Raw genomic sequence first — 27,632 nt, 5'->3', positions numbered from 1 at the left:
GATACTGATATGACATGCGTAAAATGATGGCACAAAATAGCATCTGCATTCAAAGATCACTCTGAGAATTTGTGCAATGCAGAAAGCACCTACATAATTTCCATCAAGTATCTTTCATCGCTGGTAAATATGAAAAGGTTTAACTTGGTATAACTAAGAAAAGTCATTGAAAGTGAAAGTGGATTTTCTCTAAATATGCTTATTCTTACTTGCTGTGGTGGGTTGACCTTGGCTGGCTACCGGATGCCCACCCAGATGTTCTCTCACTCCCCCTCCTAATACAGGACAGGGGAGAAAATAACACAGAAAACCTCATGGGATGAGATGGAGACGGGGAGATCAGTCATCTGTTACTAGCATGAGCAAAACAGTCTCAACTTGGGAAAAAATAATTTAATTTATTGCCAAATAAAAATAGAGTAGGATGGTGAGAAACAAAGACAAAACCTAAAACACCTTCCCTCCAGCCACCCTCTTCTTCCCAGGCCCAGCTTCACCCCTTCGTTCCTGACTCCTCTACCCGCCCCTACCCTGAGCAGCGCAGAGGAGGGTGGGGAACGGGGGGTTGCACTCAGTTCATAACAATTACTGTCTGCCCCTCCTCACACTTTTCCCCTGCTCCAGCTTGGGTCCTTTCTACGGGCTTCAGGAAAATACCTGCTCCACTGGGGTCTCTCCAAAACCACCTCCTCCTTCACTCACCTGGGGGTCTGCAGGGCTGTTTCTCACACTTATTTTTCCTCACTCCTCACTGGCCTGTGTAGCATTTTGCCCTTTCTTTAAATATGTTTTCCAGAGGCCACCATCTTGTCTGAGGGGCTCAGCCGTGCCCTGCGGTGGGTTGGCTGGAACCGGCTGGAACCGGCTGTGTCCGGCACGGGGCAGCCCCGGCCTCTCCTCACAGAGGCCGCCCTGCAGAACCCGCTGCCTGCGCCTGGGCACCTGCATCCTGTACACTTGCACACACAAAATATTAACAGCTGTCCATGTATAAAGTCTAAATCGTAAGTATGAGTAAGACAGTGCTGGTTTTGAATCCAATTTTTTTTTAACGATAATTTAGAAAAAATGAATTTGAAAATGTAATTAAATTTCATTTCTCTAATGACAGACTGAAGCCAGAGTCACGCTGTAAGTGAGCATCAGCCAAAAGCTAATCTGAGCACCTCCTATCATTCCAGCTGCTTGTTTCTTCAGACACATCTCTTCCTCGACTTTATAATAGTTTTGCCACTGAGTCTTATTACACATATGAAATCTGCTGACTTAGTAACCCACCTGTCTTCATGTCTTCAGGAGACAGTTTTCATTTTACAGTTCTTCATTTTAATAAATAATTACATAATTGTATTGGGTCTGGCTGAGATGGAGTTAATACTCCCCATAGCAGCCCTCCTAGTGCTGTGCTCTGCATCAGTAGCTAGAAAGGTGTTGATAACACACCAGTGTTTTGGCTACTGCTGAGCAGTGCTGGCACAGCATCAAGGCTGTCTCTCCAACATTTTTGCCCCCCCCCCCCCCCCCCCCCCCCCCGGCAGGCTGGGGCAGGGCAAGATCTTGGGAGGGGACATAACCAGGACAGCTGACCTAAACTAACCAAACAGATATTCCATACCATATGACGTCAGCTCAGATATAAAAGCTAAGTAAAGGGAGATGGAAGGGGGGCATTTTTGTCTTCCGGAGCAACCACTACGCGTACTGAAGCCCTGCTTCCCAGCAAGTGGCTAGACATCGCCTGCTGATGGGAAGTAGAGAATAACATCATTTGTTTTTCTCTGCTTTCGCCCACGACCTTTGCTTTCACTTTATTAAACTGTCCTTATCTTGACCCATGAGCCCTTTGTCATATTTCCTCCCCCCTGTCCAGCTGAGGAGGGAGAGTGATAGAGCGGTTTTGGTGGGCACCTGGTGCCCAGCCAGGGTCAACCCACCACAATAATGCATGGAATGCTAGAAGTGGAGATTTAACTCGGTAGTGTATGGTTAAGAGGTAAAATATGAAGAGCCTATGTTTTGTAAATTCTTAAATGCTCCTGTATTCACGAGTGATTCAAATCCAAAAGCCTGAAGACTCCTGTACAGTATGTACTTATTTGTTCTTTATATTATAGATTTCTTGATGTAACTGCTCACGTTCTGGAAACTGATTCCAAAGAGAGACTTACAGGGCTGACAATGACTATTTCAGATTATCATCACTTGTGTAAATAAAGAGTGCCTAGCCTCCCATTGCAGCATGCAATGGTTTCAAATAGCATTAAGAACTCTTGATTAAGTCAGTGTTCATTTAAAGCTAATGATATTGCTTTCTAGTTAATTTTGGTTTGGTTTCCTTAAAGCAAGGTGGCAAAATAACTTCATTAAGTAGATTTTTAAACATACAATTTTTTACTAATTATGGAATGGTAATTCCTTGATTGAAATATTCATTTTAAACTAGACAATCCCTCTCCTGAAATCTTACTTCATTCCATAATGTCAACTTGAAAGACAAAGATGGATTTGGGGAAAGGAAAATAGTAGTATTACTCGGGAAATAAAATAGTATTACTGATGCAAAACTACACAAATTTTTCCCACATTTTTAAATAATAGCAGTAGAATATTGGGAAAATTGTCTTTTCTCAAAGCTTTAGAGATTCAAATATAAAGTATGTTCAAAATATTTTTTTTTTAAAGTTAAGATATTTCAAAACCTGGCTAAAACAACAATACAGGTTTTCATCACACAAGCAGTATCTTAGTTTCTCTGTTAGCTTCTTTTCCCTCTGTGATGGAAAATACATGGGAAGCAGCAACTCTGCACATTACTTCTGTCTGCTGGCAGTAGCAATTTTTTCCAAGGCTCATGTGCGAATTCTGATGATATAGTTATGCCATGCAAAGAGCACCTTAAGCTCCTTTAGTTATTTTAACAAAATTAGAAGCAAGCTTATTATGGAACCTATGTTATGGAAGAAAAATAAGCTGCTGCAGTCAATCAGTTTCAGGGCTGAAATACATTCTGATTTCCCATTTCCCACCCAACGTATAAGACACTCAAAAGTATTCAGGAAGTATATTAGTATATTGGAAAAGTACTTTACATTGGCTAAGAGCCTAGAAATCTACATCCTCTAGAGGTCAAGTCTTCCAGTTCATCATCATCTCATGCCTGGGAATAATTTAAAGCTTGAGACAATTCAGTACTTTAAAAGAATGAAAATATTTCATAAGAAAACAACAACATTATAAATTCATGTTTTAGTAATGCTGGAGAAGCTATTCAAATACAACTCCGTTAAGGAAATTAACTTATTCATTAACTGAGTAGACAGGGATGATTCTAAGACTGCAAAAATATTTACAATAGCTTTATCATTTCAGTTATATTTAATATCCACAGTTTGGCCAAAAAAGACTGAACATAAATGTAAAATTAGGGAAGGTTAATGTCTAAATACAATATGTACTTGAAAGGAAGACCAGAATGACTGCATGTCTCTGATGCTATCTTTTTAGGTACTATATGAAGTCAATTCACCTCAAAAAAATAAATACACACTACACTAATGACAGCAAAACTGCAGATGAATCTTTCTTACAACAAAAATATGGTCTGAAAAAACATTAACTAAGCCAGCCTTACAATAACATCTCTGACAAATTTAACATCCCTATGGGCTATTTTTCCTTGATTACATAATGGACTTTAAGTATAAATACACAAAAACATAGCATTAGTTTTAATATCATCTGACAGAAGAAATGAGATTTAACTGCTCACTGCTCACAGATAATGCCCCATGCCTACAGGCATCTTCAATTTCAGAGTAAGATGCTGTATATGGATAAGTGTGTCAGCATGAGGTAGTGTTGGAAACATACTTAGATCTTCCTGCAACTAGTTTATACTTTTACATTTCTTCCTTCCATATGACATAGGTCAAACAAATTTTTGTGCTAGAAAATAATATATATTATTTAAGAAGAAAGAGAGGGTTTTCTTAATACAGAGTATACTTTTCTGAATCAATTAACAAAGTTTGAATGATAAAACTGTAGTATCTATTCATGATGTCTCTGAATTGAGAGCAATAATGTATTTTATTTGCATTTCTTCAGGGCCATGTACTGACATTTCTCAGGGGCGGTGTTAAAGAATAGCTATTCTAAAGAAGATATCTAATTGTCAAATTTAAAGAACATTTGGACAAGACAAGACCTAACCTTCAAACTGCAATCTGAGACTGAATTTAAAAATAATGATTGAGTATGAGGTGGATTGGTTCATCTAACTCACTTATTCAAAGAAGAAACTATTTAATATTAATTGTATAAAGTTTTTACTGAGAGAAAATTATTATTCCTGCTATCCTGATGAGGAGTGTAAATAATGATATATAATTTTTGTGATAAGCATATAAAAAGATCAGAATTTAAAAGATTTTATTTTGGTCATTCAGTACCAGAGCAAGAAACTGCACCATGAAGCTGTGAATCCATCATCTCTCATCATCATTAGATATCAAATTATAGTCAAAAGAGAGATAGGATGGTTGCTGATGGTACAAATTATTTAATGAATAATGGTCAACATCTGCAAGCAGAAATATCACTATCAGGTTGACTGACAGTATCATGTGGATTGGCTAAGTTTCAGGCAGCGTGAGAGAGTAGAACTGATACACATTAACATGATCAGCAGTGTCACCTACAGTGTGATTAATAAGGGGTATGTCTCACTATGAATGATTAAATAAGGTTTCCCATAATTAGGTGAGATTGTGGGGTTTTTGACTGTTGCTCCTTAAAAAGCAGTATTTATGATAAAATGTTCTAAAGATTCTCACTTCTTTACTTTCAGATACTTGAATGCCAACTAATCAGTAGTTCTGATTATGGTGAATGACCTCTTTTTTCTTTCTGGATTTTTTTTTTTTGATCTTCTTTTGCTTTTTCTGTTTTCATCCAGAGGAAAACCACTGATTAAGGCATCAAATAAATTTAGGAAAGAGAAAAAAATCTTGCTATGTTTAAGTAGCCTATCTGATAATATAAGTAAGTTGGAATTGTACTGCTACCCTTTCTGAGTAATTCCATCAGTAGGCACTTTCTGAAACAAGAAGGGGTCTTAAAATATTCAGCGCAGAATAACACACTTTAATATTATTGTTGTTCCAACACTTCCCTTCCAGTATTTGTTCACACTACAGTGCTGTCTAAATGTTCATGCAAGTTTATAATCACATACTAGCCCTAGTACTTGCTAGAAGAGACTGCAGGCAAATTCTGATAGGTTATACACAAGGCATGATACAATTTATGCGAGTCCATATTCCAGCCAACAGTGAAATCTGCAACAGAAAGCTGCATCTCTCAAACTCAAATCAAGTTTCTTATGCAATGTGTTACCCAACACCTCTTAGAAATAGAAATTATTGCCTTTAAACAACAGCAGCACCAGACAGGCATTTTGCACTTGTTTCTGAAGATGGGCTATCACTGAAGTGGAGAGAGAGAAGCAGGCAAACAGGCCCAGAGGTGTGCAGGGAAAGCGAAATAATTGTGAAGAAGGGCCCTGAACAAAGGAAGAAGAAAGAAAACTAAAAGATAAAAATTATCTCATATCAGTGATAAAGAGAAGTTATGCTTCTTGTTTAGCCTACACATCTCCTTCAATCTTGTTGATAAAAACATTTGCAGCTTCTTTTTTTTTTTTTCTAGAAGGCTAGACTAAAACAGTATTAACACTAAAATGATTGCCTCAAGTCTATATCTGCAAGTAAAAAAAAAACTGTTTCATTTTTTTATCTTTGATTAATTTATTGCAAGCCCCAAATAAACATTATCTTAAATTAATCTGGACTTTCTTGTGTCAGTCCTAATCTGACAAGGTGGCTTTAAAAATTGTGGAAAAATCATAATGAAGGGGAAAAAAGTCTTCAGTAAAGCTCTTGAGACTTCCAAGAGAGAATTTTAGTCTTCCAAAGTGATAAGAATAAAGAAGGAGGATGACAAAAAAGCCATCTGAAATCAAGTCTTTGGGGATTGTAAATAAGCATGTATTACATTTTAATACTGCCTTAACTTTTATGTCTAGAATGTTCTTTTTTCGTACATAATGAAAACATGAAACTGCACGGTAAAAGTTATCAAACCCCTGTCTGTTGATTATCAAAAGAAAAGAGTTTGGATTTTAGTGTTATCTGTCTTTCCAGCATGGATACTTTATTTTAGAAAGCCATCATGCTGATTATCATCATCTCAGTATATTCTGGATTAAAATTTTGGGGTTTAGTTTCTTATCTGAGACATACTTTGAATCAATCTAAAATTATTTGTGAATAGTAGAAGCTGACTAAAGACTAAGTTTATCATACAAACCAGATATAAGATCCTTTCAACATTATAAAGATGCCTTATTTAGAAATCTGTCTTTAGTATTACCATATCAAAATCCTCAGGCAAGGCTGACATGAAACCTTACTTGGAGTGAAAAGAATTTCCAGCTAATGTCTGGAAATATCATCTACTGAACATTTATGCTCAGATCCTACATATTACCTGAGAGCTGAAGTGGAAAGCAAGTAAGACCGGGCTGATCACTTGAAAAAAATGACCATCCTGTTCCTTAGATGAGAGGCGCTGGAAATGTAAGCTAAAAATACTTCCATACAACCAATTTACAAGGCAAAGAACACATTTAATATCTTCATTGATAAGGCAAACCTCTTTTCTTCTTTACCTGATGAGAGAAAATAATAAAAGATAGGGGTTTAATTTCATTAACAAACTTTTTTTTTCCTTGATTAAAACAAGATTAAAAAATCAGATTCAATTTAGAGGCTAATTAATGGAAAGATATATATACATGTTTTGAAGCTGGGTTAGTGGTACCGTACAATAATTCTGCACAATCTTACTGAAATCCTACTTCTGTATTGATATAAGAAAGCTACTTTTTAATTCAAATTGGAATTTATACAGTGCTAAATCATGCATGATGAAATTACGGAATTGAAAATTTATACAGATTACAAAAGTCACAGAGTATGAAAGCCATAAAAATTGCTTGCACAATAAGAGAAATCTACTGAATAAAAGCTTATGTTGAGAGCAGGCACCTTTAAAAACATTCTGATTTTTCCAACATTCCTCTCAACTTTAAACCAACAGTTTCTGCCTTCATTTTATCTGATGAAGTAATCATATTAAGGACACTGTAACTGTTATCATTTTACAAACAGCATAGGCCTATTAGCCAATCTTTTCAATACCGTATTTTGGAAAATACAGCAATATCTGTGGGAAACAAATGCCAAGGAACCATATGTGCAAGACTCGATTATTCATCTAATGCAGCTAGTTGTACTGATTCTATATAGACATGAAATTTGTTTTCAAGCAGGGATTATGTTTGGTTTTCATTTGTAGAGATTTGTACATAAGAGGTGCAACCCCATCAGTGTTCTAGTTCGGACTGAACTTTTGAATCATATTTTGCAATCATCTCTGACTTGCTATCCATTGATTTGTGATGTGAACTGGATTCCTTATGGATAAAATAAAACTGGAAGATGCACTACAGGAGTTCACTTAATGCAGTGTAAATGCAAAAGGCATTTAGACTAAGACTAATCCAAAGCAAAAAACCCTGAAATGTGTATGTTACAAATTCAAGGAACAGTACTTAACTAATGCAGGAAGAATGAAGAGAATGACAATGTCCAGTTCAAATTAGAACTTTTTTCCATGAAAAAAATTAATATTTCATGGAAGATCAAGTAAATCAAACATTATTCAGAGTCTTTGTAAAGGAGGAAGAATAAAGGGGTAAAAAGAGCGTGACTTTCTACCTTGAGGCTTTGTACTTTTATCCAAAAACCAAGAAACAACTGGGTTCTGATCCCTGTTCTGCTGAATATTTACTCATATAAAGTGGAAACATTTCAAACATGGGACTGAGAGTAGTCTTTTGCTCAATGATCATGAGACGCCATTAGAAAGGACATATTAAAATCTCCTAACAAATAAGTAGAAATTGAGTTCAGTTCTCCCACCAGTGGACACCCAAAGGAACTTCACTTGGGTTACTGTTGGGTATCCCACAATCCTGCCAGTCCCCACAGTAGGAAGGTAGGCTGCTGCAACAGCTGATTAGAAATCAAATGCTACTCTGTGCATATGACTGCCTGAGCATTTTAGTTCAGATCAGGAATGCACTCTTGAACTGAATCCTGATTTTTCCCACTCCGGCTCTGTGGTTCACATCAGAGAACAATCTTGAGGCGTATAAACTGGTTTCCTTTCAGAGGAAACTAAACTGGAAGATACATTATAGAAATGAACTTCATGTGCTTCAGCAGCTGGTAAATCCAGCAGACCAGACTAGATTAGACTAGATCTATTCTGAAGTAAAATCCCCAATAGGCAGTGTGGATTTTGGATCCTTAACATCAACTGCTTTGCTCTACAGCTTTGCTCCTATTACTCCAGAATATTTATTAATAAGGATGCAGCCAGAGTCACAAATATCCCTTTCTTTCATTTTAAAAACAAGGACTCATCTCTCCCATTTGCTATCAGATTTACTTGAGGCTTTTAGTTTCTAATTAACATTAAATTCAAAAAGCCAAGTTTACAGCTTACACATAGTAGCAAACAAAAATCTATGTCCACTGACACCTCATACACACAAAATTTTGTTGTTGGCATTAAGCTTAAGTGATTACCAGCTTTTCCACAGCTAGGAAAACTTCAGTCTTTCAATTACTTTTCCTTTTTAAAGCTTAATCAACACATTTTTTGCTACTTACTTCTAGCTAAGCTTTAAAAAAGAAAAAAAAAAAAAAAAGAAACCCAGCAAAAGATAATGCTTTCAGGAAGCTAAAGAATTTAAAGATCATGATGAAGTGGTATCTGAGTAAAGAGGTAGCAGAGCCATAAAAACTGGTGACACTATAAGTAGAACATTTCAGTTTACTTTTTGTGAATAAATGTAAATAATAGCTCAAATTTCAGTTTTATTAAGTGCCTTCTGCATGCTTGAAAGCCTTTCTTATTTAACATTTGCCAAAAGTAACTTTTTCCCCTTAAGCAATTGTGCTTACAGGATGCTCTCTGGAATTACAAGAGAATACTGTTTTTCCTGAAGCCTGCTTTGTTACAGTGATACAAATGCAAAGCCATTTCCATCCTGATTGACATTTAACACTGATAACACCTACTTATTTTACACTCTAGGACAGCAATTTAATTTTATTTTATAATTGTGTTCCTAATGATGAATTGGACAATTACCTCCTGAACAATTTGTATCAATATAGTCCTGATTCACATTCCAGAAAAGCAAGGTCAAGCACTAACCCTCAAATAATGAGAAGAAACAGCTGAGGATGAAAGTCCATTTGAAAGCACAAACCTTAGGCTAACATATTAGTTTCTCCTCAAAGGAAGTTTTATGGCTTTGAAAATTGCTGTGTAGCAGTGTCTCCTTGCTTGTAAATCCAAGTCTCAGAGACAAGGCATGTCAAAGGAAAGGAATTTCCAGTATGGGGACAATAAGTAGATGTCAACCTATGCCTTTTTTTTCAAATGTATTTCTGAAAGAAGATAATAAATCCTTTGAAGTTTAGGCTGATTTGAAAATTTAAGCTGTCAAAGTTCAAACTCCTACTTAATTTTGCAAACCTCACTATTGCATAACCTCAAATACTTTGATCTTTTTTAGCTGCTTTACACTGGGACTTGGAGCTTCTAGTTCTTCTTATATAAACAAAATGTCATATAAAAGTAAATGATGGAAAACTATTTTTCTAATTACACACCTACAAAAATACAGGACAGATCCACATTTCCACAATGCAACATTTTGCCCATCTTTTTTAATGTGCGGGTGTTTGTGTGCTCTGGATTCCACCCTTTTTAAGAGCTCTTCACACTACTTTAGAAAACCACAATCAGGGCTGCTCTTTCAGACAAATTGATGTCCTGGCCATTATGGTTGTTATATGCCCCATAGCATATTTTCAGCTGGATGCTCTGTACTTCATGTACTCAAATAGAATGTTCCTAATTGCATTGTGCCCCTTATTATTATCTCTCTGCATAATTTTCTAATAGCGAAGGGAATATTTTGCCACTAAAGTGGTTGTGTATTACTGCTATGTTGTTGTGCACAATTAAACAGCTGTTGCATACGTAATGTTGCAAAGGTGACTGCATTTTATTATGCTCAGTGAATACATTTTCTTGTATGCATCTATGATAAGGATAGCCATGAGACAAATTGTGTTCATCATGTATGTCTCCTAACCTTCACTCTGCCCACTAATCCATCTCCCTTAGAGATAGGTCTAGTTTATGTGAACTTTCTAACAAGTCTCATAAAAGTCTTTTGGAGAGGTATTCCTGGGCACAAAAACTTGCTCTCCACAGCCTTATGTGAGGAGAACAGTGAATAGACAGAATTTAAGTGATTTTCAGTCTAGCTTCTGAAACCACACTAAACCAAAGGACACATACTTAAAAAAAATCCCCAAACTACACAACCAAACACAGAAAAGTGACCTAAATCCAATTGCATGTGGCTTTTTCTGGCTGAAACACTTCTTCCTTTACTAGACTTTGTCTGAAAGAAACATTTTGTATGCTATGAAAAATCTAAACAAAGACGAATATACTTGGGGCTTCTGTGAGAAAAAAAACCAACACAGATTTTTGGAGGACGAGCAATATCTCCCTCATCCAATAACATACCAGTCCTCCTCTTAGTGATAAATTGTACAGGAGTAAAAATTCTTATAAACCATTAGTTAAGATAATCACCCAAGACTATGCCAAAGAGAGAATTAAAATCAAGGATGCTCAGGTGAGCATCTCAACTACGAACACTACGGGAGATGGATTAGTGTGCAGAATGAAAATGAAAATAAATACATGATAAATGTAATTTTCTCCAGGGCTATCCCTATCATATGTGCAATAGAAAAGTATATTCACTGAACATAATAAATGCCTTCACAGACAGACCTTTTTGTTTGGTAAAATCCTTCATATATAAAATAGATAAATAGTCATTGGAATAGCTAGAATGGTTCTACAGGTCAGTAAAATAATTTTGAAGATATAGTTTAACTATTCTTTAACAGAAGATGGTATATTTAAATTTCCTTTTTTCTAGATGAGGACTCTCACCACCTCCTGGAGTTAGTAGATAAAAAACATGTATCAACATACATTCCAACAATTTTGTGAATATAGTCTTAAAGAACATTTTAATCCATCTTTATAATTCAAACATTGCGTTTCCAGCTCCAAACTCCAGTAAATAATTGGCAACAAAGCTTACAGAAACTCATAAATACATTTTTTGATCTTTAAGTCTTGTTGAACACAAGATCAAGAGTCCTGAGACATTAGTTTGGCTGGCAAAGCCATCAGAATAGTGTCTCAAATGAAGAACTGTATTTCTCCAGTCAGCCTGTGCAGTGTTTCAAAAACTGAAGTTTACAAATAAATAGACTAAAAGAAAAAAAACTAACTCCTCCCCTAAACGGTAATATTTTTTCCATCTATTAAATATTTTCCAAGTCATTTGTTTGCTTTCTTTGCAAAATGTGTCATAACTGGACTACATGATGGTGTAGTTTATGAGTTTGACTGGTAGGTGTCTGGAGTAAGCCATAAGCTACTGTGCTGTATGTCACTGAAGGAGGATGAAAACTCTTCATGAGTTCCAGTACATTGAGAATGAAGGAGGCTTATTGAATTATATATGCAAATGAGTAACATAATCAGTACAGTGCTTGATTTAATTTCTTATTAAATTCTGCTTACTATAGACTGTCCCCAAACTCTCACTTTTGATGTGTTGCATAATTTTGTACTGAAAATACTTACTACTTTGTTAAGGTTGTTAAGGGGCAATTTATCACTCAGAAGAGTCACTGTGGATTCTAAGAAGCATATTGTGTGAAACATTTTTAGGAATGATGGGAGATGTGATAGGTGAAATGCATGCACAACTGATCCTCCATAATAAGACATATTAGAAGGAAGTGTCTATTGTAAAGGAGTTTCTACATTCAACAACAGTAGCTCTTCCCAAGTTGGCTGTGCCAAGGACTGAAGCAAGAGGTTACACTAAAGATGTTCACTGATGTTCAGGAACCCAAAAAAGTGTGTCTCAGCCTTCCACTCTGTTATAGGCATTTATGGCTTTTTGCACATAATCAGTCTAGCATTCTGCGGGCTCAAGTGTGGCCAAGGTACAAATATTCTGCCCATAAACTTTTGCTTCTCTAGTAAATGTTCTGTCTCATGAGAAAAGTGTTAATGTTAACTAGGTCTGAAAGGCCCTTGGAAAAAACAAAGTACGCTATATAAATGAACTACTGATAACACAGCTACCACATTATTATATATACCACCAGAAATATTTTTATGGGCTCCTAAATTAGATTTCCCTCCCTCAAAATATTTTCTTTGATCTAAGGAAAAGAAGGTTGTTGACTGAATTGACTGAGTTGACAACTGTTGACTGACTGACAAGCCATTTTCTGGTTTTCTATGAACATTTTTAAAAGACTATAGTTTTTCTTTGTGATTCAAAAGCTCTCTGCTTGCTTTGTTGTTTTATTCTTAACTGAGGTATTGTGTTAGCAAACACATGACTACTTAAGAAACAGAAGTACTGACAGATGGAAGGACTTGCCAGCAAGACACTTATAAGAACTCTTCCTTCAGCAACATTGAAATCTACTCACTATTTTATTTAGTAAGCTTCCAATCTCTTCACAAATTACATATGAAAGTAAAGCTTAGTATTTCAAGAGCTGGCCAGTTTATGAAACCAGGTAAAATAAAATAAAATCAAAACTATACACAATAAGAGACTGCAATGCTATCATAAATCTAGATGTACGACGTTGGTTCAAACAAATTGCAAAAAACTGTGCAAGTAAAACTCACGTATACCATATTGTACTTTATGATATCACACCAATCAGTCCAAAATAATCTATACAAATTCTCATCCACCAGTAAACGCTATTCAGCTCAAGAATCTTAGGACAAAAAAGAAAATTTCAGTTAAAAGTGGAGATGTCTCACTTATCCTCGTGACTGCTAATAAGATGTGAGACAAGCATACTGTTAAGAAATGTAAAATGCCTGTTATGCAGAACTTATTTGTAATTTAATTTAAGAGTTACTCATAGGCTGATAAGAAGCAGAGACATCTGTAGGGGGCAAATCAACCATAGGAAGTGGCAATTTACAGATTAAGACCCTCTTTCATAAAGGTATATAAATGTGTGCTAATTTCAAATATAAGAAAACATAAAGGAGCCAGTGGAAACATTTACTGCATAAAAATTTAAACAGACTGCACCCTGCTACAGATAAAAGGATTTTCTCCCTAAAGGTATAAGCCCTTTCATCTTTATAAACACAGCATTAAAGTGCAAAACCAGAATGCACTCCAGTTATTTTTGGCCACATTAATTGCTCTCGTTTTGCTCATATGAGAAATCTCTCTTTGAGTTTAAAGGTACTATAGTTAAAATATGTGTATAAATCCAGTTTTCACCCCTAGATTTATAAATCATTATCTTTTATAGGTAATTTAGGAGTAGACAAATACACAATTATGTACAGAATGAAGAATTTATAGTGAACAAATAAATGGATAACGAAAATGAGAATTCAGAACTCTGAAGATGCCAGAATCAGCAAATACTTTTTTTGTTTGTTCACTGTTTTGCTTTGCCTTACTTTATGTAATACAATATGTTGGTGTACTTGAACCTTCTCTCCAATGTGCCAGTGTCCTCCTTCTGGACCAACTTTATTGCCCTTCCATCACCTAATACTATCTAAACATCTTTTCTAGATTTGCTAACAGAGTGTATCCTCATACAGTGCTTTTCCTGGTTTGCTATATTACCTCTGAAAGCGTTTACACTTAGAAAACACAGGACTTTTTAAAGTATCCATAGAAATATAGAAAGAGAATTAATATCAGGCTATTTAAAATAAGAATGAAAATTTCTGGATGGAAAAATTGATTTTTTTTTTCAAAATATACATACACAATTTTGTAAGATGAGGTCTTTCTATTTAAATTAATCTTTTATTAGATAATATATTCTATTCCTTGGAGTTATTTCTCTATACTATTATTGTAACTGAACATCCATTTCTATTAAATTTCTTGCCCAAATTTTATGAACAGCGGTAGCATCCCATCTTTATAAGCATCTGCTTTACTCCAGTGAGAAGTGAAACCATAGTTACTTTTTAAAATTAAGGCTTAGTCACGTATATAATATTCACACAGCACATACATGCATTTCTTTTGTATGGAAAGGTACATTTGTGTGTATGTATTTGAGTCTTAACCCTCATAATGAGTCCCTGGAAAAAATACTTAATATCCCTGTGCCTCAGTCTTTCTAGGTGAAAAGAAGCTGGTATTCATAACGTTTTCTATGACTGTATTGTTTGTTTACAAGGGCAAGAATGAAAAAAAAAAAATCCTCTGAGCTTCTTTTATGTGGCTTTTTGGCACAACAAGGCTCCTCAGCACATTGATTTGAACTAGTGAAGTTGGTTGCTGTCAGGACAGAGTTACCTAAAAACAAAAGGGTAATGAGTTTATTCCTGAAATATTCCTGAATACAATGAATAATCACAAGGTCTAAATTAATAATAAGGTTTTATATATGTATGTATATCTGTAAAAGATACATTTGTACTTTGAAATTTTTACTAAAATTATTGTTCCATAACATATGTCTATTGCACACAGATATCCACTTTATGTTTGAAGATATTTTAAACATAAATAAGCATTACTTCTTTTTCCCTTCTGTCTCTGAAGGTAAAGTTGTAGCAATGTGTTTTATTCACATAAACAAAGGATATATAAAAAAGAGATATGAAAGCTCCAAAATGAACAAAACCAGCTTTTCCATTAATAAAATAAACCTAGCCTATAAAATTTATTTATGAACCTACCATACTCCTTATATCTGATGCTGATGTGTCCAGCCAACCAGAAATTCAATGACAGATTGTATCATTCTGTGTGTTGTCCCTTCAGTTTACCCTGTAGCTTGAAAAAGGTTCATGGCAAAAAACTTTTTTATGACTGTTCAGTCTTTGCAAGATATATATTAATTTCTGCAAACTCAATTCAACTTAATCTAAATTATAAAATGAACTAAACTAATTTACAAATTGCCCAACCTTCAAACCACCTCCGCTTCTGCCTTTTTTTGACTGGAGGTCCAATGGTCTACATTTGACATTAATCTGCACATTACTTTTGAGGTGCAACTAAGTATTACTCGTTCAAGAAGGAAGCCCACCCATGCTCCAAAAACTATGTTAAGAACACAATACTTTTACTACAATATATGTAAACTGAATACCACACGGCTGATAGGGTCTACAGTTTAAATAACCTTCCATGTTATTTAAATATATTGCTACACTGTCAAATAACTGTTGTCTAGTATACCAGTATATTTGTATGCTCCATTTACACCAATTGTAGAAATACACTTTTGAAAATAACAGGATATCTGAATAGCAATTGTCAGTACCCTGCTTACTTTAAATGGGGCATAGGAAAAATGTTCTCCAAATACTATCACCATGCATCTGTACCTCAGTATTTAAATTTTTATTTCATTTCACATTTTATTTGGCCTAAAGGAGGTAAAAAAGGATTAAAGCTGTGGAAAAAAATCCTTGTTCTTCCTGTTACCAATAAACTATTTTCCTGTACAGTGTGGATGACTACAGGGAAGAAAAAATAATGTAGATTTTGTGACAAAACCATGATGCCAGACACAATATAAATGGGAAAAGGACAAAAGATCTCTGAAAGGGCTGCGTGTGTTCAGCGAGATCTTCCAAAGCAGCATTGTCTGGCCACATGATGCTTTACAACATTACTTTTCCACCACCAGTGTCAATTAGAGGAAATACCAGCAAATTGTTTCCTGCTGAGGAGCAATTTCAAGCCAGGGTAGTAGGAAATGAACTGACACCAGCAGCAAGTGAAAACTGCTTCCCGTGTCTGACACCATCCCCGGAACTTAGACAGTTATGCTAAGGTTTATACAACATAAAGCTGTTGCTGCAATACAGCACTAAAAAGTTTTGTACTGTTTGGAGAATTGTCCTTAACAAATCAGTTAAAACTTTTCTTGTGCTCTGTATACTGCAAAATTTAGTAGACATCAAACAAATCATGGCAGGGGTCAAAACATGTATGTGTAGGTATAACTGAATATTTTTGTTCCACTTTCCACCTCATTCCTCATACTAGTTAGTATTTCTTAAGTCTGTAGCATGCTTTTGCCTTGTTTACTCTAAAATTTCAGGAAGGAGTTAATTTCAGAAATATTGATGCATGTAAACCATGACTTCTGAAGACAGTAACATTGTTTGATTATTTAGAATGTTTGTAATTATACTTAGAAATAAGGAAGTAGAAAACAGAGAGTTTTTCTGAATCTATTGTGTACAGTATAGCTATTGACAAGAAGAGAAAGTTCTTAATTGATTTTACAAGTCAAGGTAATAATCTGTGCTCTGCAGGCAGGTCCTCACTCCTAAAGGGTAACAAAAAAAATAAATCCCTGATGTGCCATATTTAGAAAAAAACTAAGCAGTTGCCAAGAGACTTCCTTTTCCAGATTAAAAATGTAGTAACTTCAGCATCATTTATGTGTTTGCAGATAATTTAAGGTAACTATTAAGCTTCTGTAACTCAGCAGGGAGTTATGTTATGGCTGTTTCATGGAAATTGTTATTATGAAGCACTCAACAACAACATTTTATTTGTGTCTGATACTCCTACAAATATTGCCATTCTCCTCCTAAACTAAGCAGCAACAAACAACCTTTGAAGAGCATGTCTTATTCAAGACAGCATAGGGTTTAAGAACCACCTGTTCATTTTGTCATTTCCACAGCTTGCATTGAAATCCACTGAAAGTAAGTATGCTGAAGAAAAAATACCTGAAATGTTATGTACCCGTTTCAGACTCTTAGCACCATAGACAGTAATCTTTCTTTTCTCTAACAGCCATCTAGACACCTTTGCTGCACTATCCTCTAGTCAAAAGCAGTATTTACCGCACTAATCCCAGGCCAACTGTATCATGAGAGGCAGTAGCCTTTCACCATCTAATGCTGAAAACTGTAAAAAAAAAAAAAAAAAAGCAGTAAAAAGCCCTTTATAGTATTGGCTTGTTTGGATTCAGAAAACTGTTTTGGCCTGAAAATGCTTAACTATTTCCTTTTGTCCATTCCTAAATTAGTCTATTGCTAAAACTTAAAGCTCACATTTTAAGTACAACTGCTTAACACAACAGCACTTGAATGCCATTTGTGTATTGGTTATACTGCCCAATTAACTAAATCTCTTTGTTAGGGCAGTCTCACCCTACCATCATGATCAAGCATCAGAGTAATAAGCAATAGGTCTTTGTGCAGGAAAACTAACATAAACACCTAGTGTCCTGACAAAACATGCAAACCGTTTTGAGGGCTTTGAATGGCTGATTCCATTATCTAAATGGTAAGTCATATACACATGAATTAGGTGAAGAAGATGCTTAGAGCTTTGATGACTTTTGCTGAAATGTACAGATCATGGTTTTTTTCAGGCTAAGTCGATATCATCACTGTCCATAAAAGAAGTGCTAGATGATATTTCAGAAAGTATCATACCTGGTCCTATGCTTTGGTCTACACACTCTGAAAGGCTTAAGGCTCCTGGAAAAGATGAAGACTTGACACTGGCTGTAAATCCCAGTTAGAGATTTTTCTCTTATCTGCGTATCTGAACACCACCGTGTAAGAAGGAGAGGGTGTTATGATAGATTGCTCTCTAGATTCCCTATACGTAAGCCATAGCTTAAAAATTCATCTGCTTTCTTCTTCAGTTTGGTCCTCTATATTCAGATCCTGTCTCAGAGCTTCACTAGATCATTCAACTGTTCTTAACAAGTACATTAATAACATGAATACTCTGCAAGGAGATCAAAAACATTTCTTGCTGGCCCTTGTCACTTTCAGGTATCTTCCTTCTTTGTAGACTGATGGTATTATACATTTGTGTTACTTACAGGCAAAAAACGAAATGAAGTGCTGTTCGCTTTCCTGACATATACTAGAGAAGTGGCTTTTACTGCAGCGTCTCTTGGGAGTAATGTAATAAAAAGCCCACTTTTGGGCTAACCTATTTGAATTGGCCCTCAGAGCCTTTAGATATATTCTTGACATTTGTATCTATATAGCCTTTCCATCCTTACCTTCTTAAAAAAAATGTAAAATAAAACTTGTTTAATTTAGCTGAAGGTAAATTTAATGCTGCAAAATTATTGACTTGAGAATTTAAATTTAAAGCCTTTCATCAGAGGAGAAGTACAAGCTTTTTAGCAAAATTCTGCCTGCGGGTGTAGCACGTGATAAATGGAGCAGAGTGTTCCAATCACTTTTTATGTGGATAATAATTCTCTGTGATCAATTTCCACTCATTTATCTCTGTCTCCCTAATATGTGCATCCTGACTACTCCTTTTCTTGCATCTTTTGCCTAGATTCTCCATCTTCTCTATGGCACTTGGTCTCAGCATTATTAAAATTTATGGACTATAGAAAATTATTTCAGACTACACCCTTTCCTCAGTTTGCCACAACAATGTGCATGAATATACATTCAAATGATTTATACTAAAAGGTTTCCTAAAATACCAGATTATGTTCCCTACTCAGAAACATTGTCTCCCATTAATTTTTAAGAGAGGTTTCTGCTGAAGGTGTGACTATAATGTAACATTTGCTTTACTATAGTCAAATTTACAATATTAAAAAGAAAAGAATTCATTATGGTAACAAAGCTAAGGAGACAAGGAAGAAAGAGAACTCAGCAGGCATAGATTTACTAAACTCAAGTACCTGTAACATTCATTATTAATGATGGAGGAGAAACCTAAACATATATCTAAAATTATCATTAATAAAATTATTATAATTCCATAGAAAATATAGGTCTTTACAAGCTTGCTCATGCCTTAGCTGAAGTATGCTATATTACAAATATTTCTACACACGAGAGCTGGAGAATATTTTGCTTACCTTTACAGTTAGATAAATTAAAGAAATCACAGGAACTTGTATCTTCTGTCATCCAAGGGCAGTAAACCATCTGGAGTAGGATACTTACATGAATCAGGGAATTAGGTATGGAAGTGAGAATCTTGTTTTGTTCCACACTGTTCTGACACTGCCCTTCAAAGTGCAACCCATCCCACAATGGAATCATCAACTAATTTTATGAGGCTACACCCTTTTCCATTATCAAGCCATTAACCAAAAATACTCAGTAAAACTTGAAAACACATCTTCAGAATAGATTATCTCCTCATTTGGTACTACAACAATGCTATTTAAATTTTGTAATCACTTGTGCATTTGACTTTTCCTGGCTACACTTAAATTGTACATTAACCTGTTTATAAGCGGGTTAATTTAAAAAAAAAAAAAAAAAGGTCTTACTTAAGCTGTATGCAGTCAGGTTTAAGCAGTTATTCACTTTGGACTCTTTCTTGGGGACTCTGAGCATGTGGCTCCTTACAAAATTAATTTTGCAAAGTCACCAAAGTCCTGCCTGTGCACTACTTTGTGGTTTTGTGGCTATCTGTACATCTGCTAGGAGAAGAAAAAAATCTGTCGTGAATGTCCATAAGTACCTCTGCAAAGCAAGAACTTGTACCTGCATTAACTAATAAAGCATTCACCCACTTGTCTCTAGGCCAGGTATAAAGAACTCAATTTACCATTTGGCTTCACATTTTGATATTCAGTCATGGCTTCATGACATGAATTATTAATTAATGCACTAAGTCTCAGGATATACATAAAGGGCTCTGCCAAAAAATGCAAGTAAGATTGCTAGAAGGTTACAGAAAAAGCACTAAGAGAGCATGAGTTTAATGGAAAAACTTTAGTACAAGTGGAAAATAGGTTCGTTTTATAAACACAAAATTATTCTAATTTCTTATTTAAAAAATTAAGCATACAGTGAGATACAATGGTACCAATACATACAATAACATTCAGCAGAATATTCTATGTAGACTGAGATGTTCATTGTGAGTGCTATGTCCTTATTTCACAACAAGGGAAAAACAATGCAAAACAACCAGTTAGACACAAACCACAGGCTGGGCTTTGCTTCAAAAATTAATTTACTTGAATTAATAGTGGAATTACCCATGATACAGGAATTACTTGAAAGCAGACTTGAAATTTAACAAATTTATTAGGTGATCAAGTGTTCACTAACATATTTATTAGTTTTACTTCTTTATAGCTTTTAGAAAAGACTTCAAACTTGATAACATTGTTCAGACTTACTCCAGTTACTCCAGTTTTGTGCTAGCTTTTGAAATTCTCTTTCTCCATTTTCTTCCAAATAATTGTTATTTCTTCTAAAATCTGGTAAATTTTTAAGTAGTCTTTTTATCACCAAGTATACTGGATACTCAGTCTGATTGGATGTTCAGAGAATAAACTCAAATTTTGTTTCCTTTACTTAATGTTGAACTATATTAGCTTATTTCATGAGCAGGATAGCTGATACATTTTATTTTTCATGGAGTAGAATGAAAAATCTAGCCCCAAATACAATTTGTATTTGACAAAATTTGTTTGTTTCTTGATGTATGTATGTGTTTTCGTTGGTTTGTTGCTTTTTTTTAACTCTCTATTGGACAGTCTGGCTGCCCAAACACAAGTTTTTTCGGTTGAATTGCAGCTAATTTTCAGTGACTCAAAAGTAGTATACTCTATGGTAATGCTTAGTTCTCAGTCTTGTTGTTCTTGTTACTTGCTACTACAAAAGATGTTTTATGACAGATTAAGGGAAGCTTTTTCCCCTTAACATCCACTGAAGCTTTAAAGCTTCACTTTTGAAATTGCAGCTGTCTCCTTGATCTTGAACACTTTGGCAGGTGCTTTCATACTTTTTATTAAGTCAACCTTAGGATTACCTTTCCCTTCAAAGTTTTGAAACTTTTAGAGAGAAAGAAGGCAGCCCACTTTTGAAATTTGTAATGGAAGATAGCAGGAGCAAAATCATTAAAAATATTGTCATTGGGAAGCTCAAAGGAAGGGATTATTCCAATTTCATAAGAATCAATGACATCAAGCAAATACTACATTCACTTAGAAAGATAGATGATGATGAGACATCAAAAGGTTATCTGAAGATAAAACCCTCCAACTCTTCAAAAGATATTTTTTAAAATGGAAACTTCTACAGCATGACAGCTGATCAAAATGGAAAATTCTCAGATTTTAAAACCATTTCCTAAATAATTGTAAAATGTGTAATTTATAATGCTGTACACACATGAACATACAATATTATTTACAATACATTTCACATTTTACAACAAGTAATTCTGTCATTTTATGTTAATGAAGTTATAAGTCCCTAACTGAAGTCCTATGTAGTAAATACAAGGAAGGAATACCAGAAATAATTAGATCAAATTATATGAGGCAGTTTTTTCCAAAGCACCTAAGTGATTCAGGTACTTGCATGTTATTGCCATTTGGGCTGTATTCAAAATCACATTCTAGCTGTAGAAGCCAATATTAGGAAGTGAATGTGTGACATCTGTATATAAAGGACAGCTACAATTTTCAAAGTGGAAGAAGGGGTATAGGACCATCTTCTTACTAGAAGTTAATGGAAGCCAAAATCTAACTCCCTTTGGCCCTTTATAAACGTGAAATTTAGGTGATATGAAACATTGTCAAAATTAATAGATTCAATAAATTATGCAGCCAGGAGGCCCTGTCACCATCACTCTTGATCACCACCCGCGTAACACAAACCATAGGAAATTCCTGAACTAGTTCCTTCTGCAATTCCAATGGACATGGTTTAATTGAAGTATATCTTTTCCAGAACATATCCAAACAAACTGTTTTTAACAGTTTTCAGTTCATTAAGCATGTATGTGACTCTGTGGGACTTTTTCTCCTAGTTGATTTGCATCAAAATAATTTAGCTGCTGAAGTGCCAAAAATTTACATTTCTATTTCAGACTTTGCTCTCTATGCACATAATATATGTAATCAAGTCATTGTCACCTGAGACAGAAACTGCAAGTTTTATAGTTCTGTGATGAACTCACCTTTATTTTTCTAAAATACAGACTAAAACAAATTTTACTGTGATGTATGCGGCTCTTTCTAAAGTTAGGAAAATGCCATCTCTAAGTTCAGCAGGTGATACAGGCCTTGTAAGTAAGAGGTGTTAAGCAAGCAACCCAGACTGAAGTCTCAATAATAATGTAGTTTTTCCTCACCACTACATTTTATAAATCAGTGCTTAGGGGTATAACTTACCTTCTTTAGCAGGATATGATGATCTGCAGTAGATGTAGCGTCTATCAGATTAGAGAAGTGTCTTGTGTTTCATTCTCTAAGATGTAGACCCATAATAAAATAAAATAATTTATTTCTGAGCTCTCAGTGTTCTGAAGCACACAACGTAATTTTTCACTCCAGTTGACTCCCCGCAAACTTTTTGCCCACTCAATCTAAGTAGATTATGAACAATTATTTTAACATGCAGATGGTATGAATTTTCCTACCTGGTAGATAGTCCTTCCTGTTTATTACTCAACTGCCCGTTGCATTTAATTTCTTCTCTTTGCATTCCTTATGGTCTTGATTAATAGTTCCTGGCATCTTGATTTTGTGCTGGGCATTTCCATTATAATTTAATGTTTTTCACCACTCATAACTGTCATAGATTTATTACACTGCATGAATCAGATGTCTTCTATATCTTTCTCCATTTTCTGTTCAGTCAGATATACATTCAAGGTAGGTGCCAATGGACTTTAAATAACTGTTCTCTTAAGCAAACTGAAAATCCTGCTTTTCCTTTTTCAGTTTTATTCCTTTACTGAAGCACATCTTATATTGGTTTTGAAGACAATTATTTTGATATGTCCATTTTTCCCGTTAATAACAAATTTAATAGTATAATACTGAATGTCTGTGCTTTCAACATAGTCCACAATGAGAGTGAAACTAATGCCACTGCTCTATATGCCCAGTGCACTAAGGAATAGATATGGTAGAGCTTTAATTAAAGCAAAATAAAAAACAAAACAAAACAAAACAACCAACCACAAAACTACCAAAGAATGAAAATCACCCTCCCCCCCCCCCCCCCAAGAAACCAAACACCTCTCCGACCTACATAAAAATTTATTTTGTTTAGTTTTAAATGTTTTTAGATCCACTGTAAATGACAGTACAATATAGGAATTTCTGACATAGTACACACATTACCAGCAGTTTTTAGTCACACTCTTCCATTTTAACGCAGAAATGCTTACAAGGTGTAAGCCTGAGCAGGAAAGAGCAAGTGAGCAAAAGGGTGAACAACCAAAAGAACAAGTGAGTGAAAGAAAGATAGAGAAACTGAGATTAGCTTCAGACAATGGTCAAAGGCTTCTTCAGATCTGGGCCTGAGCTTCTGGCTTCCCTCAAAAAATCTAGAAGAAAAATCTGGTTCTAAACAGCCCTCAGCTTTCAGAGTCCAAAGAACCCAGAAACTTTGTTAACAGTTCTCTTGCGTTCCCCAGTCCTGAACTTTTAAGGACTATAATATCTTTCTCACTATTGTTAATTCTTCAAGTCAAAATGAATCTGAAGTGTGTAATCCATACACGCAACTCTAAATCTGGCAATCCAGATTTCTATTTGCTTCCAACCTTCTTAGGATTTATATTGCAATCAATTCCAGAGCAATGAGGAATTTAAGCTATAAAATAGAAAGCTGCAATAAGAGCAGCCATCTTGAACCAGTGTATCATTATGGCATAAATGAAGGTGCTTGAGAGATTTCTGTCTTTTTTTTTTTTTAAGAGCAGGATAGCTAGCTTTAATGAAATAATATTCCAATTTTTAAATGAAAAAGTGAAACTAATTGAATTTCAGGGTAAGCACTCAATTTCTCGGTATTTGTGATACTTTTCATTTTTGTTCAATCACACATCAGCTGACCCAAACTACTGCAAAATTTCACAGGAATGACAGTTGTCCTTTTATCCCTGCATTTTGTTCTATGGGCTTGGTGGACTGTAAATCCCAAGAAGTATCAAAATATCCTCCTGGTTATGTTGCTATAATGTAGTGTTAAAGTATGACATTTGGAAATAACAAAATATGATGAGGTGGAAGTATTTTGCAAAGCATTAGGGCCATCTCAATCAGTTCTGCTCTCTGAAATCTGGAAGATAAATACTTCAGCAATTACTGTGATGTTAAAAAATGCACAACAAAAAAAGGATGTACAGAATCATTTGCTCCATTCACTGTAAAATACACCACAAATAAAGATGAGATTCACAGAGATTCCTATCTTAATCATCATAAATATTTTCTGCATCTAAATTAGCCTGCAGGCACATATATATTTACGTATGTTTGTTCTGAACATTGCTAAAGAGTGTTTTAAACATCATGCTAACTATAATATTCGTGGTTCTCAAAGATTCCTTAAATAACTGTGTGTATACACTATATATATTAGTTAAGGAATCATTGAGATTCCTTATCTCATATATCAGTTCTCATAAGAAAATTCAAAAGGTGCCTTTCCTCCAGAAAAAAGCTGACAGTGTAATGTCAAATTTTATTTTTCTGCTTCCCAGCTTTTCAGTTGTAGAACTGTGTAAAACAATGTTGAAAAAATACTTATATTCTTGGGAGGGTAATCAGACTGCTAGACTTCCCACCAAGTGAAAGGAATAGGACTGTATTTAGTGATTATCTACTCTTGAAGGGGCCTAAGTCACCTTGTACAAGCACCACACAAGCATAGTTTTACAAGTGGATGAAAAACTAAAGCTAGACATTCATTAAACCTGATTCCATCAAAGCTAGGAAATAGAGCATGACTTTTTGCTGGCTTTTGTTTTTGCAATGAAGAAACCTATTTAGGTATCTAATGGATTCCTTGTTGCTTGAACTCTTAAATTCAGAACAGTGCATCTTGCTCATAAATATCCTATTGCTGCAGCAAAAATTCAAAGCTTAAAATTAGCTAGTAAAGTTATGAATGCTGTAGGAGGCAAGGGCGGATGATCTCTTCAGGCTGAATACCTCTATCCAAAGCTAAAGGCACATGATTAGCCTGGCCAACTCAGTACAAAAGGAACAGGGGAGGAGCAGGTGTTATATTGCTCTCTTCATGGAAAACACTAACATACAAATGCATAAGAATAATATATGTATTTCCCTCGCAAAGTTTAAATGAATGTTTGTCATAAAATGAAATATTACTATTAAAAAATGTTTCCTGATGTATTAATGTGGCTGTATTCTTCATGCTCCTTTTCTCCTTTATTGGTATCTATCACTGCTCAGACTCTACTTTTTTTCCTGTACAGACATCCTTTCCTGGACCAGAGCAGTGATGCAGTACAAGAGATGTTACCTGGGACCTCCTTCACCAACCGAGAGTCATAACATTTCCACTGCATCTTTACTTTTCTGCCACAGGTTTTCCTGTAAATCATGTTGGTTTTATTAATTTTATTTCATTTGTTCTTAATATTATTTTACAACAGTATTTGGATTGTTCTTTCTTCTCAGAAGCCCTAGAGAAAAGAGAATGACAGAGCTTAATTTTATTGCAATTCTTGCAGATTTAAAAAAAAAAAGAAGAAATGTTTGCTTAGCTACATCAGAGATGAGAAGTCTTTTCTCCAATGTCTAGCAACTATAATCCAATTAAATTTCTTTAGAAAGTTTGATTAGTCTGAAATTTAATTCTTTGACAACAAAAATCTTTACTGGAACATTTTTATGTTATGACAGGTAACTGCAATGAGAGAATCAAGAAATGAATTGGTGCAGGTGAGTTGCTTCTGAAAAGCAAAGAAATTTGGCCAAAATTTTCACCAACTCCTAATGCTTCTCAGGATTAAAAGTAGACTTGGATACTTCCTCTCCCAGTGTGACAGTAGAGCTGGGACAGGCATCCTACATGTACCTCACTTCCCTTTTGCTGATCTGCAATTAGGTTCAAAGAGTGTTGCCAATATTCATACTCATATACCCTTATTTCTTTCCTTCTTGATAAAACCCTACTTAACATCCCTTTCCCTGCTGCTCTATGCACTTCTGAAGGTCCTTTTGCCACTTGCTCCTCTGTTAAACTCTCTATTCAGTTGCGAACTTAAATTTCTGGTATACTTTCGCGCACAGCACAATGTCCTCAGTGACCTTTCATTTTCCTGAAAACTATAACAGGCCACAAAAAATCAACAAGAAGCAAAGAGCAGTGGAGAAGCTAGCTCTCTTAATGGAAACACAAATAAGAATTCAGACCAGAACAACCCAAGGAAAAATGTTGGCATTCTCTTTTCAGGGCGGCTGGATATTTGAGGAACCAGCAATCTCATGTTTGCTTCAGGAGAAAAAAAAAAAGAAATAATCAAGGTTTCAAGCACACACCCTCCAAAATTATGTAAAAACATGCTGAGCCAGCCTACTAGCAAAGACATGGCCTGTGCACGCTGTTCCCATAACATTTTGTACGTTCTCGCCTCACGTGACACAGCAACAAAGTCGAAGTCCTGCAAGGTCTAACCTTGCTGTAGCCACTGGATCTGAGCCGGGACTGCCACCTCCTCCATCCACCCCCAGAAGCCTGGCACCTGCCCTCTCTGTTCCTCCAGCACCCCACACGCACCCCTTTGCCAGCTTAGGCAGAAAGCTCCTGAGAAGCCTGCCTGACCTTCAAAGCCTGAGAGCAAAGCAGCCCACCCTGCTTGCACATGAACAACCACAGCCACTGTAAGCCAAGCTCTGCCACAGGGACCTCACCAACCTGGAGTCCAGGCAGTGGCAAATTGATTGAGATCACAGGTGGTCTATATCTACGGGCTTCTTGTATTAGCTCTGCTAAATTAACTACTCCTTTCTTGATGGCTCACTTCTGTAGATGTAGGATGTTAACAGTAAAAGCCACACCTTTCTCTGGCCAGTGCCATTTTCCTAGCTTTCTTTTGCATGAGGAAAAAAACAAACCAAACCACTCTAATTACACAGGCTCCACATTGTTTCCATTAGGAATATGAAAAACACCTGCAGAACGTTCTCTCCTTGCTCCCCTCTTTCCTCCAGAGGTTTCCTTTTATCACTCCCAAAGCTGTCAAGCTTCTTAGGAAACAATCGGGCTTGACAGTTCTGGGGTTAAGAATAATATGTTGTCGTCTTACGTCCCAGCAGACATGCACTGAGCAATTTATCACAGTCCAAACAGCAGGGTTGTACTATCTCATATTAAATGCAAGAGCCTTATCTAAAAATGCGATCCCATGTGTGGTTAGTGAATTTGGTTTGAAATACCATGTATTTATTCAGATCTTTGTTTCAGTGTTAATCCTCCATCTGACAGCACCTCAGATCTCTTTGCTAAACATTGCTATACAAATGCCACTTTATGCTAATTAAAATGAAAGATTTCAGCTATTGTTTATTTATTAATTCAACCAAGATGCTTGTAAATAAGACAGCACCAGG

General features: G+C 35.5%; 1 long non-coding RNA gene across 1 annotated transcript; it reads left to right on the top strand.

Moving 5' to 3' along the window:
* The first annotated feature begins 1,979 nt into the window (after positions 1-1,979).
* Positions 1,980-27,539, top strand: LOC128142495 (uncharacterized). The gene is made up of 5 exons (XR_008235420.1): positions 1,980-2,088; positions 12,637-12,763; positions 25,493-25,621; positions 25,923-25,961; positions 26,476-27,539. It is a non-coding gene; the product is annotated as an uncharacterized LOC128142495 (long non-coding RNA).
* The last annotated feature ends 93 nt before the right edge of the window (positions 27,540-27,632 follow it).

This window comes from Harpia harpyja, chromosome 5, assembly GCF_026419915.1.
Source record: "Harpia harpyja isolate bHarHar1 chromosome 5, bHarHar1 primary haplotype, whole genome shotgun sequence".
NCBI lineage: Eukaryota > Metazoa > Chordata > Aves > Accipitriformes > Accipitridae > Harpia > Harpia harpyja.
The sequence above is the reverse complement of the archived record's forward strand: the minus strand, read 5'-3'. Positions and strand labels throughout refer to the sequence as shown.